This window comes from Pyrgilauda ruficollis, unplaced genomic scaffold (genome assembly GCF_017590135.1).
Source record: "Pyrgilauda ruficollis isolate IOZ18807 unplaced genomic scaffold, ASM1759013v1 scaffold85, whole genome shotgun sequence".
NCBI lineage: Eukaryota > Metazoa > Chordata > Aves > Passeriformes > Passeridae > Pyrgilauda > Pyrgilauda ruficollis.
The window spans coordinates 765318-780529 of NW_024530488.1; the positions used below are offsets into that span (position 1 = coordinate 765318).

General features: G+C 43.1%; 1 protein-coding gene across 11 annotated transcripts in view; it reads left to right on the plus strand.

Annotated features, from left to right (window-relative positions):
• The window catches only part of AGPAT3 (1-acylglycerol-3-phosphate O-acyltransferase 3), an 87078-nt gene that overhangs the window by 21494 nt on the left and 50372 nt on the right, over positions 1 to 15212 (plus strand). For 6 of the 11 annotated variants that reach the window (XM_041487834.1, XM_041487835.1, XM_041487838.1 and 3 more), the window contains exon 2: positions 5679 to 5752. The exons of the other annotated variants lie outside the window; for them this stretch is intronic. The gene's annotated coding sequence lies outside the window, so the exon portion shown is untranslated. The remainder of the gene's footprint in view (positions 1 to 5678; positions 5753 to 15212) is intronic. 11 annotated transcript variants of the gene reach the window in all.

The following is a 15212-nucleotide window of genomic DNA, read 5'->3' on the forward strand; positions in this document are numbered from 1 at the left end:
ACTTGAAGTTCATTTTGCATTTAACTTTATGAAAGGTTAGTGAGTGAAGTTAACAGTACAGATTTAAGGCCAGTGGACCTCAAGGTGCTGTAAAAACTACCCTCAAACTTGTACAGGTTTCATGAAATACAGATGTGGGCATGTGACAAGCTCATCGCTTTTGGGTGCACACAACTGCAGTCCTTTCAAGGACAGAATCATGGATATGTGTTTCCCTTGATATTTGCCATATGTTACAGAATATTTTCTGTCTTGTTATTACTTGCATGTGCAGTACCAAGAGCCTTGAGTTTTGCTGTGCCAGCACTTTGGAGTTGGAACGCCTGTGAATTTCCTAAGGGAAATGTGCTTGTTCCTTTCATGCTGGAGGATGTGCTCGGCTGGGGATGAGGATTTTGGCCAAGAACACTGCACCAAAATGTTCCCCACACGATGGGCTGCTTCTGCATCAAATTCAGCAGCTGTTTCCTTGTATTGCTGTCTTCTGCAGTGCTGTCCTCTGCCAATTCTCCCTTTTCTCCCTAAGGAGAATGCACACTGGAGAGCTGATTCATCAGCCCAGTGAAGAGCTGTGCTCAAATTAGTCCTTTCCCCAGGCTTCAGAGTATTGTCCAGACATGAACAGGAATGGATGGCACTAGGTAGGAGTGTACAGCTCTGGTAAGGATTTATCCTGTGTGTTTCTGAGGGTCCTGTTATCCCATCTGGAAGTAGAACTCTTTCTGTCCCCCTTTGCAGGCAGCTGCCAGATCCGCTTAGTTTGTTCCCTACACTGACCATTTTTATTCTTTTCATCCCTGTCCCTCCAGATTGGCTGTCCTCTGTTGTCCAAACCCTGTAAGAGAAGAGAACTGCCTGATAAAGAGATATACTCCTTTTGTTCTGCAGCTGGTTGTTCTCTAATTGGGGAGCCAACACTGAGGATTTACATCTAGGTGCCAATAAAGTGAGTGCATGAGAGATCTGCTTTCTCTCAGATTTCAGTGGCTCAGTGCTTCTGGCTGGAGAATAGGCCAGCATCTATTATATATAGAGCAGGAGCAGAGAAAGCAAAGAAACAGAACAACAGATTACTGAAAAATTCTTTCAGTCTCTAATATATTCATAAAGATTTGGGATTTCCCACACACACTTGAGTTAAAATATTGCTCCTCATGTTGCTCGTGTCAGGATGAGCCTGGATGTAAGGAAACCTTCCCTCTCTCCTTTGTTATCTCCTCTCTGTAGGTTGTGGATGAGTATCCAGAATAGTGGAGACAGGGAGTCTCAGGGTAGGAGACATCTTCAGAGCATGTCTGAAGCAGTGGGAGTGGGTGATGCTTCATGGCAAGCTGTGGAAGGGAGATGTTTGGAAAGCAATGGTCCAATGAAGTGCTTGGTGGTGTTACTTGCTGCAGTGCTCTGGCTGCTCTGGGACACAAGAAGAGAACTCTGTAAAAAAAAAAAAAAAAGTCAAAAAAATGATTGTAAGGATTGGCCCCTTGTCATCCACCCTGCTTAGACTCTATTAGGTTACCCACTGACTTGTTTTTGACCAAGTTTGGCCTTCTGGCCTTTCTTATAGCAGCACTGCTCAAGCTTTAGAGTAGAACTTGGAGGAGCAGTGGCTGCATTGCCTGGCAGGGTGCGTGCCAAAGCGGAGTCCTGCCCTTGCCCTGAGCTCTTCATGTGCCTTGTGAATCAGCACAGAGTCCACTGAAGGAGAAACAGGCTGCTACAGCAATCTGCCCTGAGCCCATGGGATTCATATCCTGAGAGGCTGCTTAATACTAGCTGTGTGTGTGATAACCTCTGGGTGTTTGAATGTCGTGCTTGGAGGAGGAAGGGGGGAAAATACACCCATGTGAAATGCTCAGACTCAGGATATTGCTCAAACTGGAAATCAAAGGACTATGTGCTGTGCTTTTCTGTCTTTATCAGTAGTTCAAACAGACATGCTAATCCCTGTTTTTTTCTAGTAGCTGTGGCGATTATAACCACAGTGAGAAAGGTACATATTGTAAGGAAGATTGAAAATTTACCTGTCCATCAGATATCTGAAGAAAAGTTTATAAAGACAAACAAACCCCCAAGAACAGAACTGTACTGCAGTACGGCACATAATTCTCATAATGCTTTTTAGCAGAAGTCCTCTCTTCTCCTCAGTGCCAGTGCTGGGCTTTGGCTGGGATTTTGGAGCTGTTCTCTGGGGATTTTTCTCCACACAGGAGAGGATCCCTTTGCCAGTGGAACTCAGTGGCTGTGTCTGCTTTGATCCCATGTGCAGTGCAGTATGAGCAGGCCAGGAGAGCAGATCCCGGTTTTCCTTGCTTTGTCTTCTTCATATCCTTTACATTTGAGGTATCCTGGTCCCTCGACTGACTGTCCTTCCTGTGCATGTGCTGCAGAGCTCTCTGGAGGAAACCTGTCCCCTGGATCTCTGCTCCTTGGGCTGTTGCTCCAGGAAGTGTCAAATTATCCTCTTCCCCATTTCACGGGGATGAAGCTAGAGTGTCATTTCCCTGACAGTGGTGTCTGTGTAAGCCCCTTGTGGGAACAAACTCTATTTCTCTTCCTGCTCCCTTGAGTGACCTGTGGGACTGGCTGCCTGAATCCTCACTTGGTTTCTGAGATTAGGGTGGTGTCAGGGGCTGGGTGATTTTCACCATCAGCTCTCCAGAAGCACACCCAAAAGACCAGGGTCTCACCTTTCTGCACATCCTGTTTTTTGGGGAAGACAGAAAAGGAGCTTTCTCTCAAGCTTTGCAGCTGCTTTTTCTCTGGCCCAGTGAAGAAGCTTGATCCAGCTGGATGCCATTCCTCTCAATGTGTGCAATGATAAGGAGCAGGCTCAGAGTTTTGCTGTGAGAAGAGGCACAGTCAAAGCCTTCTTCTGCCCTGTGGTGTCCTTGAATGGAATTTTAGCAGCTCAGGCCTTGCTCAAGAGAGCGACCGTCACCTGTAGAGTCTTGTGAACCTCAGTCCTTAGGAGTTGTAAGCTGATGTGGGGTAGGTGTAGTTATGGTCAGGGTTCCCAAGGATGTCTTCCAGACCTTTTACCTCCATGTAATGGGAGTTTTCAACAAAGTAACCTAGTCCTTTGCCTTCTGTGGATCCCCAGGCAGCGTGAGCAGTATTGACTCCAGCCTGTGCCTAGACCAGGACCACTGTTAAATAAAAGTGGGGACAGCTCTTTGCTATTCCTGCTGACTGCAGGCCATGGGAAGGTATTTCCAGGCCAGGACCTCGTGTCTTGCCTGATGGAGGTGGCACCTTCTGCCTGGTTCTGCCTGCACAAAAGGCTGGATGCAAATATCTGTGTGACTGCTGTGGACACTGAGGAGGTCATTTCAGCCTCACACATCTGCTCCAAAAAGTTGGAGTCCCCAGCATGGGTCTCATCTTGTCATAAGACACTTGTCACAGAGGAAAACCATTGTGATGAGTATCTTGGAATGGACATAGTGGAACAGGGGAACAAAACTTTGTGCCATGACTTATTAGTGCTTGAGCACTGATGAATAAAAAGCAAGAGATGGATCCTGAATCTACTTAACCTGCCCTCCCCGTGTTTTCATGCCCGTGTGTGCACATGTGTGTGCACATTCACCTTTTGTCCCTTTTGATTACCCTATACAGCATTTTTGCTGGGCCTCCAGCCCTTTGGATCTTCTTCATTTCCAGGTTTGTGCCTCCTGTCCCCTTCCTTGAGGAGACCTCAAGGGGAGCGGGCTTCAGGGCATTGAGACGCCTCGCGTGGAGTGGTGTCTGTGCTTTGCTGGGCTGGGGAAGGGAAGGCAAATTTAGCAAAACCTTTGTTAGCTGTTGGCATCTCAAGGGAAGGAGTTGCTGAGGGAAGGCAGTGGTGCCTAGAGTTTTTAGGACTAGGATAACCAGTGAATATAACAAACCACCCAGGTGTCCCATATCCCAAGTGTGCCTATGGGGGATTTAGGCCAGGCTTATTTGGAAGGCAATATAAACCAACAGACCATGCTTCTGTGCTCATCTTTGTCTTGGGAAAGGACATTTTGAAGCAGAATGATACCAAATAAAGCTGAAAATAGTGGTGGTCAGCAATGACGAGGAAGATGACAGAAGGCAGGGCAAATACTGAGGAAAGAACAGTGGCACAAGAGGCTGGAGAGGCCTCAGCAGAAGGCAAAGCAGATCACAAAGGACTGAGAGCTGCAGAAATGGTGGTTAACATCAAATATAAAAGTGCATTACTTATAAAAGTGCAAAGGGAGCTACTTAGCCCTCTGTTTAGCTGCTGCCTTTGATGCTGGTGTGTCTGGCATTGGATGTGTTCTTGCTGGACTTCCCTTGTTGCTTTCTCCACCTTCTCATAGCAGGGGCAGGTGCCAGAGGTCATGTTGCAGTCTTAATTCCTCTGAAAAGTTATTTTTGCCCCTTGTGTGCTCACGGCTGGTCCAGGGAGTGACCCCCTAGGTTTTTTGTGTCCTTGGGAGCTTTGTGTTTGTGGCCTGTGTTGAGGAACCAGCTGGGATCTGGGGGATGTCTGCTCAGAGGAGCACATCAGGGAGCAGAGCAGGACGTGTGAGCAACTCTAATTACAAATGGGTTAGACCTGTGTGTTGCCTTTCAGTGCACAGGTTGTATGTGGTCACTTTGACACTCAAATACTAAAAAAATCCTCATAACAGCTAAGTTTGGGCATTAAATAATAGAAGAAAATGAAGATTGCAAAGAGGCAAACCCCCATTCATTCGCAGTGCAGGTTTCTGAACAAACTTCTCTTGACATGCTTATTCTGAAATTTAATCCATTTTGAAGAAGGGAATATTTAATTCACAAAAGATAGACAAACTGCCTCAGAATCGTCATGTGAGCTAAGTAGCTTTTAATCTAGGAAATAAGAATAAATCAGATGCTCCTTCTGCCACAGATGAACTTTCCTTAAGCAAAACTAACTTCATTTTCCCGTATGTGTTTTGTTGTTTGTTTTTAATAATCAGAGAGGATAAAAAGCATCTGATTTCCCACTAAGGTTTTGCTTGCTTCTACTTTCTTGCTTTGGGGTACTTTACAGTGATAAAGAAACTTTTTCTTAATTAGTAGAGGAGGAGAAACAGTGAGAGAATTGCCTTTTTTGGTGAATTCTATGTTGCTAGACAAGAGGATCCTTGAATTCAAACTAGATATTTGCTTGTCTTCAGTTTTCTTCAGAAGACTAAAATGAAATTCCAGCTGCATGGGAAACATTTTAATCAGTAGAGAAAATATTTCACAACAAGACAGAGTTAGGTGGGTTTGCTCAGTTAAAAGCTTTCAGGACAGCTTGTTTTTAAATTAACCTGGAGTCGTTCTGGCTTCCATAGTGCAACAGTTACGTAGTTCAAGGTCTTTGTAGACAAATATACAAAGGTCAGTCTGAGATTGAGGTAATTAGGGCATGTATGTTTTTAACTTCCAATTTTTTTGAAGATCCACACTTCTACCTTGTGGAAAATCTGTGACTTGGGTGATTTGCACTCCATGAAGGTTGTAATAACCTGCCACTGACCAAACCTATTTATCTGATATCAGTGTGTGTGCTGAGCATGGTTTCATACTCTGGAGTCCCTCAGCCATCTGTTGTTTACCCTGGGATCAGAGAGCTGTCCATGTGTAGGTAGTGCCAGTTGGTAAAATACTTAAAGGGCACGGCTGAATGATGGAACATGTCTGTCTTATAGGTAGGGAGTACCTGGAAGGAAAACAGAGCTCTTCAAGATCAGAGGAGAGAGAGATTTCAAGCTAACACACAGAGGTATGTAGTGTCTTTCCCCACCCCATCCCAACTCCTGCTGTTTCAATGGGTGTGTTGAGAGATCTGGCATAATGCAAAAATCTAAAATAGCTGTGGCTAGATAACAGCTGTCTTTCCAGAGCAGCAAATTCAAATACTGTTAGCTTCAAAATGCAAGTCTTCTTCCCAGTTTTGTTAATGTAAGACCATGTCTTAAACTATTTTCTTCTTTTAGTGAAAGTTTACTGCAACTAGCAGAAGCTTCCTTGACACAGTTCTGCTTTTCCTGTTCATTTGACATATCACTTCCCACACAAATAAGCCACACCACACCTTTGATTAACTGTACCTTGTCCTTGAAAATAAATCTTCAGCTAATTTGCATAAGATCAGAGGCACAAGGTTATTGGGGTAAATATACTGGTGGTAGAGGGCCAGGAGTCTTCAGGGCGAGAAGGTAAAAGCCGTAAGGGAAGAGGATAAGGAAGAAATTAAGTTGTCTTTTATAGTTTGAGTATTTGTATGAGCTGAGCTGCTGCAGTTCCTGCTAATTTAAGGGTTTGTTGCAGTATGGTTTGTCCTGGAGTTTGGGGTTGTGGTTTGTGTTGTTTTTAACAAGTAACTCACAAGGTGTCTGGAGGGTTTTTTTGGGGGGATTAGACAATTAGAAGTACTTAAAAGTGGTAGTTTTTAAGCTTGAGTCTGAAGAGTGGCATCTAATCAGAATGACAGATTATACTGAGGAGTTTGCTTTCTGTGTGGATGGGTTGGTGTTTGGGTTTGGGTTGTTATAAGCACTTCTTTGGAACTGAGGAAGCATTTTCTGTGTGTACCCTTAATCTTGTGTGGTTGAATGGGTGGTGTGATGTGTGATGTACTTGTTGCAGTGCTCAGTAGTCATAAAGCAGACTTCCCAATATGGGTGTATTTTATGGTAATGCTTCATCAGAGATTGTGCTTCTTTTAGAAAGACATAAAGGAATAAATATAGAACAACTCAGGTGCTAAATATAACCACTGGCATTGACGTCTCCTTTTTTTTTTTCCTTTAAAAGAGACCTTTTGGATATTTAGCAAGATGCATCATATCTGCTCAGAATCCTTTTGGCTCCAGTGATGTCTTGAGGGACAGACAAGTCAGCTGATCTTAGAAAATAGCTTATCTCGGATTGATTAAGGAGTGCAGTGTGGGAATAGAGCAGATGCTGAGGAAGAGACTTGATGTGGGTAATAGAATGAGAAGTTGGTTTAATTACTGCAGCTGTAGAAGATGGGCATTTATGATATTGAAGATTAGAAGACTGCTCAGCTCTTGTGTTTGTGGGGGGGAAAAAAAGGATGCTAAATACTTCAGTCAAACCCTGACATATGTAATGGATCTCACTGAAAAGATGGTCCCTTGATGGGAAATCTGCTTTCACTGAATGGCTTCAGTTACAGTCTGGGATACAGTAATTCTGGCATGCTAACTGTGAGATGAGGGAATTAATAATCTTCCAAAAGATCTCTAATCCTAGAAACTGAGATTTTCGTAGCAGGAGGATGACTTACTTGAAGTGGATTTTCAAGTCACTCTCAATTTGCAGATGAGCTGCTGTGGACACGATTCCTTGCACATACCTGGCCACTTGATTCTGTTCCAAACAGGGAACTTTGTGATCTGTAGTGTGAGAGTGAACTGGTGAATCAGCTAACACTTGTAAATCAGTTTAAGATTAGATTATTACTTCAGTGCCCTTTGAAATGCAAGAATTCAGTGCCAGGCTCCTTTATTTATGTGCAGACATTTCAGTATCCACAAGCCCTGAGATCAGCCCAGGCTCACCCCCTGCCCTGGTGCTGTCAGGGGTGGGTGGAGTGGTGCAGGGGGATGAGGGCTCAGGCCTTTTGGGCATCTCACGGGTTGTGCAGCATCAGCCAGATGCTGGTTTGTGATGGTTGGAGCAGCCCATCCCTGCAGAGCACTCCAGGGCTCATCCCCAGCCCCTCTTCCTCCACGGCTGAGCCTTCATCCCTCTGCTTCCCAGGGGGGTTGCTGTGGCTGCTTCTCCCTTTGAACTTGAGAACAGGGCAGATGTAAGCTGCAGTTTGGACATAAAAATAGCCAGCACCTGCTTCAGTCAGGCTGGGCTGGGCTGAGCTGGGGCCCGTGCCAGCCCTGGCTGGCCAGGCTGAGTGATCTGGTGAGGATTTCTCTGCCTGTCACAGGTGGGGTGGCCATGGGGAGGAGCATGGACAGACCCTCGGCAGGGCTGCTCCCTGAGCTCTGCAAGATTAATAAAACACCCATGCTGTGTCACTCTTTGGTCACAAGTATTTTTGTCTCCTCAGCCCCATGCTCTTCTGTTTGACTTGGTTTCTTTCCCCTCCTCCCTGCTTTTAACCAAATTTACTCTCTCATTCTATTTGACCAAGAAGGGCAGTGTATAGAGAATGCATCCTGGTAGGAATTAATTACATTGTTACTTTAGATTGCAAGCCTCATCAGGCTTCTGGAAATCTATTATTTATGTATATTTCCGGTTAATTAAAAATGCCATTAAGATGGTATTAAAAAACTTTCCTTGTGTAAACACAGGGGAAAAAAGATGGTTCAAAACTCCAGTGTACAGGTCCTCCTACAGAAGATGAGCTAGGCCTCCTCCACCTCCACTGTTAACTCTATTGAAGATTGTATTTTGAATTTTTTATCATTATTTTATTGTTAGACACTGTTCTCTGGTATGAGTATGAATATCTATAGTATGAGTATGCAGATGTATAATTTTTCTGAGAGCCTGGAGAGGTGATGCATTCAAAATTATCATCTCATTCACTATGAAATGGCTTCACCCATAACAAAGAATAATATTATTTTTCTCAGGATAGAGGTGTATTAAACTGGTTTTTTCCTTGTTTTGTCCTGGAGTGAGATATGATAGCAAATGTTTCACTGTTGTCTCTTCAGATCTTACCTGCAGCAGTTCAGAATTTTAAAGGTTTCTTTAAAAGACTTTTACCTTCTTAGTGCAGAATGCTAAGGACAGGGAGCAACCTTCATTAGTTTAAGTGCTTTATAATAAATTTTATATCTAAAGTGCACTTCATTAAAGTTCTTAACTAGATTGCCATTCTAGAGCCTTTTAATTTCACTCGAACTTGAATTATGAATAGTGAATAAACAAATATTGGTAGTTGGTTTAATCCAGCCAGGGGGAGTAAAGTAACTCCTGAGGAGGAGGATCCCTGAGCTTCACACAGGTTTGTGCCCAGTGAGTGTCTCTTGGATGGTGTCCAGGGTGAGGTGCATGACAGTGAAAGAGGCAGAGCAGGGACAGTGCTGGGGGATATTTATCACAAGCCTGCTTGACTTGTGACCCTGGTGACAGCCTCTTGCTGAAGGGGGCTGAAAGGAGCCTGGGAAAGGGTGTGGGTGAGCTCAAGGTGATGTGATCTGGCGTGCTGGGATGTACAGGTGGCTGAGAGGTTTAATCCTGATGTCACTGCCACGTCACCTACAGATTTTCGTTTTGGAACCTTGCGGAACCTTCAGAGCTGGTAAAGGAAAGGAATTTCTGCCAAAGCCTCGCTGCAGTTCTCAAATCCCATGAGACAGCTCCTTCCTGTTACCTTTGCCTGGGAGTTCCTAAGGAAATGATTAATTTGGAGGAACTGGAAGGTCTGCTTGTGGAAGATCAGAGCATGAAAGTTAATGATCAATTGCTTCTTGTTACTGGGTAATCATGAAGAATTGTATTTAGGATTTTCTTTTTTTCCTCACTGAAGTCCACTTAAAGACCTACAGCTCTAAAAGCTACCTATAAATCTATTGCACACCAAAGAAAACATCACAGCATTAGGGGAAAAGCTGGTGCAGCACCTGGGGGCAGTTCAGGGACCCTCAGCCCCAGGGTTTGAGGCAGGGCACGAAATGAAGCTGGCAGAGGACCACTGTAGTGAAAGGGATGTGCTGGTCAGCCAGAGGAAATGATGAGGAAGGATGGAAGCCAGAGGAAGGATGTTTGCAACTGATTTTTTTTGTTTGTTATTTAAGAAAAAGTGAAAGAGGAGGAGAAATTAGTGGGTTATGCTTATCCCTTACTCTGCAGATCACTCCTGTGTGTGTCCCACACTCACTCCACTCAGCTCTCTCTCAGTAGTATTTCAGTGCTGATCACAGCACCTCTCCTTGTTTCTGTGGAAGGCTGTGCTTTAAAAAGCTCTGTGTTCTGCTATTGCCATAAACATTTTCTATTCTAAGAAAAGAGTGTTCCAGTGTTTAAAAGAAAAAAGCAATTCTTGGAATTACTCTGAAAGTGACAGACATTATATATTGCAATAAGAAGAAAAAAAATTGTATAATTAGTGGTCATTTAAAGAAATAATTTAGGTCCTTTCTCAGAGCCTACTTCTTCCCAGAAGTCAATTTAGGCAACACTTACGGATGAGCTTGCATCCACATTCAAGATTTATTCACTATTTAAATTTCATTAATAAACCCATCTAAACCCCAAGCATTCCCAAACACAAGGAAATGCAGAAACCTTGGCTAAGCCTGCTCAAATTCCCCTCTTACACTTATTCTCTTATGCTGTTTGTCATGTAGGTCTTTAATGAGGGATAAGTCAGGGAAAACCTCAGAGGCAATCAGGCTGTAAGAAATTGCTGTAAGAATTTACTCTTGGGACTAAACCTGTCTGGACTGAAACTGGGATTGGATTTCCCAGGACAGGGCACACTTCACTTGGTTCAAAGATGTTCTGCCCTGGTTGCTTAGGGCAGCTGTGTGTTTCCCAGCTTCATTTTCACATGGCCATGGTTTCCTGTCCTGTATTTGAAATTCTCTCCCATTTGAAACTCAGAGTGAGATGAAAGTTTTGCAGCACTGTAGTGCTAAACTGAGTTAACCTGCCCAGGACTTACCCTGATTCTGGGCTCTAGCAACAGGAGAATTACAGCCTCTTTCACCAAGAATAATTCAACCTCTTCAAGCTGGATCAAACCTGCTGCAATGACCTCAGACATGGCATCCTCCAGGTGTTGCCAACCTCTGCAGAAAGGACCATGTGCAGCTGCTTCAGCCCCTGCAGCTCACAGCTTGAAAATTACAGAGCAGTTTGGCTGTAAAAAGTGAATGATGATAAGAACCCACCACTGTGTGCTGTGGATTGGAGCAGCTGAGCTGGGTGCTGTGGAGCAGTGATCCCTGGCAGAAGGCTGGGATGGACAAGAGGGGGCAGTAATGTTTTAGGCTGCCACAGCTGAACCTGTTCCATGTGTTTATCCATCAGAACCTGGCTCCACATGGTTAGGGACAGAGTTAGATGAAACTGATGGGCTGCTGGAGCTCAGGTTCTTCCGATGAGTGAACTCAGAACTTTGTGGAATTATGAGGCCACAGATACATTCACCCATTTCATTCTTGCTTGTCTTTGAGAGAAGCTCAAAACTGAAGGGTTTTGTTGCAAGTTGCAATGGAAAATGAATAGCTTTGTTTGCTGAAGGAGTCTAATTTCCATCTTGGAAAGGAGAGAATTTGTCTGTCATTGGTCCATCTAGGTCAGTAGTCTGGCTTATAATGGATTTCTCTACTAAAGGATTACAGTCAACACAGTGGCTGGTATTTGCTCTGTCATTTCTGTGTCATTCAGGATTCCAGTTCTCTTTTCTCCCTACTTACACCACCTCTGACAGCTGTGGCAAGAGGGTTCACAGGTCAGTTATGGATTATGAGGGGGGAAACCACCTCTGATTGTTTGTTGTACACCCACCCATCATAACTTACTGACATCCTCTCTGGTTTTCCTTCTGACTTCTTTTTCTGAAAGCACCTTCAAGTCAATAATTTCCAGTTATCTTTAAGGCAGTGTTTTGTTTTTAGAGGCTCTGAGAGGTGATGGCTTTCTGAGAGGTGATGGTCCTAGTTGTAGGATGGTAGCAGGAAGGAAATTTTGAAGTCATTCTGTCAGTGATGGATGATTCCATAAGACATTGAAAGAGGGGCATGCCATGAAATCAGCTTTGCTATCTAGGGAGAAATTCAGCTTGTGATTAAAAATACAATATCATATCTCCCCCTTTTCCTCCTGACATTAGTCCATCAGTATCAGGTTATTATATAGAAGATGACCTTTAGAGAGAGAACCAAGCTGTGGAACCAGGGGAACCAGGGATTTAAAGAGATTGATGCTTCCTACAGTGAGGAAGAAAGCTGACCAGAAAATACTTTCAGTAGTTTTAATAAATTATTTAAGGAAAGAAGGGGTGGAGGAAATAAAAAGGAATGAAATGTTCTCCTTGTGAGATGATGCTGAAGATAGAGTTGTGAATGGCCACTTTTAAGTCTTGTATGCCTTGGTTGTTGGAGCACTGAGAATATTTTCAAAGCTGTGGTATCACAAAGTAGCTAATGGAAACATGGGTTTGAAGGTGATATTGAATTCAGTACAAGGTACTGTGCGAGAAAGAAACTGTGTGTTTAAGTGCATGCACATTTATATTTAATTGCAGAACTGTTTTGAAATGGAAAAATACTTGTGCGTGTGTGCTTAAATGTGACTCTCATCCTCAGTGTACTGCCTAAATCTCTTTGTTCCATTTTAGAAGACATCAGAAAAGCAATTTGATACAGCTTGCAGTGTCCAGTACATGGTGTTTTATATATATATGTCTCAATATTTTTTTTTCCAAGTGAGAAAGGTGAGGATCTCAAATGGGAAGAGCTTCTCTCTCATTCTTTGGGGCTCAAGTACCTCTTAGCCAGCACGAGTGCAGTAAACAGTGCCAGATCAAAGCTTGCTTTCAGATCCTGTTCTCTTGCATAACACTGCTGTGCTTCAGTCTTGAACCAGAAATTATTCTCTTACCAGTTGCACTCTTTAATTCTGGGAACTTTGACCTCGGTTTTATCAGTTTAACTGAAACGTCTGCACGAGAGTTGCTGTTCACAGGCAGTGAAAAAGGCAAAATTCCTTTTGCTAGCCCATGGAGGAAGTTTTCAAGAATTGCCTCAGGACCAGAGAATGTGTTTGTTCCAAGGAGCAGCTCAACTTGTGCTGCATGGGTTTTAGGGATCCCTTTGCTGTGGGATAATGGGAAGCAGGATGAGATACTGCTCATGGCTTGCTTTAGCCTATAAGCCAGCTTCTCTCCAGCTCTGTAACTCACAGTATCACCTTCCCCACCAGCACTGGCAACTGGACCACCTGCTTTTGGAGATACTTTCATGGACCCTTTGATGAATGTTAGATGGAACAGCTAGAAAACCAGTCAGAGCTAAAGAAAGCTGGTAATTTGTCATAATAGGGCTTCCTTAAGCATATAAGCTTATTGTCCCCAAAAACTTCTCCCAGAGATTTGCTGTTCTCAAAGGTTCAAGCCTGAACTCAACTCCTGACCAGCTGATACCTGTTTGTTCTGGTTTCAGCAGCCTTTTTTGCCTGAAGTGGTTTATTTCCCTTCCTAGTGGTTGTCTTTACTGTCTTATGAGGAGCAATTGCATCCCAGTCCTGTGGCTCTGTTCTTCATGGCCGTGGTGCCTGTGGTGTTAACACCTCAGTGCACCCTCATGTTCAGATTGCTTCCCAGCTTTGTCACCAGCTGCCACAATTACTATTTTTTTGTATGCAAGCCATTAATCAGTTAAAAATGAACCAGAAGATTGATTGTTGGGGTTTGTCTTTTCATCAGTTACTTCCACGAATTCTGCAGATTTTTCTTTCTGTGCTGTCAGGCACCATCTCTTTTGGGCAGAATCTACTGCTGTCACAATTCCTCTGTCTCCAAGTTTACACTTTTAATGTGATGCCACATGGAAAAGTATGTCTGTTGAATATCCAGATAGCTGAGACTTGTATTTATTTTAAACACACTCCCAATAACCAGCCTGTCTTGTTATGATCTTGTAGCCTCATGTTCTGACTCTTCTTTGTCAGTCTTTGCTGAAATCTCATGTACTGTTGATGGGTTCTGTAGCCTTTCTTACATGTGGCAAGTCAAACTGGTTTGTGAAAGTACTGGCACTAAAATCTTGAAATAAATCTGCATCTTCTGCATTTTTAGAGATTTAAGTATAGTTGACTTTTAATTGAGTGAGCAGTTGCATGTGTTGGTTTTGTTGGATGATTTAGAAAGCAAAAAGTTGCAAAAAGCACTGTGTGTTTTTCAAATATTTGCCTGGTCATGTTTTCCTTCTCTTTAGTGGTAGTGGTGGGAGGTGATGCCCTTCCAAAAGCCAGGAAATGTGTTTTGACATAAAACTGGCCTTGGACAATGTCCCAGCCTGGATGGGTGGCATCAACTGTCTGCAGAACTAAAGCTGAGCTGGGTGGGCAGGAGTGTCCAGGGTAACTGGTGTTTCCTGGTACAGTTTGATTTCTACAACACAGTTTTGTCTGAAATAGGTTGGAATTGAGCAGTTTTCCACTGGCATCATGTCCAGGGTCAGTGTGTACAGTGTGAACCTACCAGCCTGGTCCCTATTTCTCTTCCTCTGATGACACTGTCACAGAATTCTTTAAGTGTCTGAGTGTTTCATCACTAGTTACATCCTGTGGCAGGTACCTGCTGGGCGTCCTAATCAAACATTTCTATTTGCAGACTTTGCATCCTGGTTAAAATAAGTTATAAATGAAGTGATCCGTGTGAGAGGGGCACTCTTTGTTCTAACAACTTGCTAAAGGAGTGGTGGGTTATAGAAATGCTTGGTGTTGGCTTTTGTGATGCGTTAACTTGCTGGGCACATGTTTGGAGAACATTTTTTCTTTTTTTTTTAAGGAAAAACAGGTTTGCAGTCTGGTAAATCTTGAGTGTCTTCAGGGCCTTTTCTCATTTTTGAAGTTTGGGTTGTAGATTTCTGCATGAAACTTTCATGGTGTGAGGCTTGTGAAATTAGATAACATGCTTTAAACAAGCCACCTCTGGGTAAAGTACATCTCTAATTACTGAAACTAAATTATGTGAAAAGTGAGCTTGTGTCTGAAGTAAATCTCCAGTTCAGTAATCTAAAATTAAATAATGATTAGCTTAATTGCTTGAGGATCATAAAAAACACTCTTAATAAAATATAGGGATTAATTGTGTGTCCTCAGAGCAGATAATTGCTTCTACTTCATTTTTCAGTAACTTCTCTCAAGACAGGGTTTGGAGGTAAGAGAAATAAAATAACCTTTTGTTATGCTGATTAGTAAAGCCAAGAGAAAAGTAGGCTAGTTCTTATGTATGCAAGCCCTTGCTCCTGTCTGAATAGAAGCTGCAATTTCACTATTAGTGGTAAATTTAGAACACTTGCTTTCAATTTCATAGATATGTGCCAGTTAGTCCCTCTGAAAGCAATAGTAGTTGGTACCTGTGGAGCTAAGTGTAGTAATATATATGTGAAGAAGGATCAAGTAGGGTTTTTTTCTTCAGACAAAGGAAAAAGACTCCTTATTTTACTAAGAAGTGTTTGGGTTATTCATTACCTGGGTTGCAGCTGCTTGTTTGCATTGCATTTTGCTTCTAA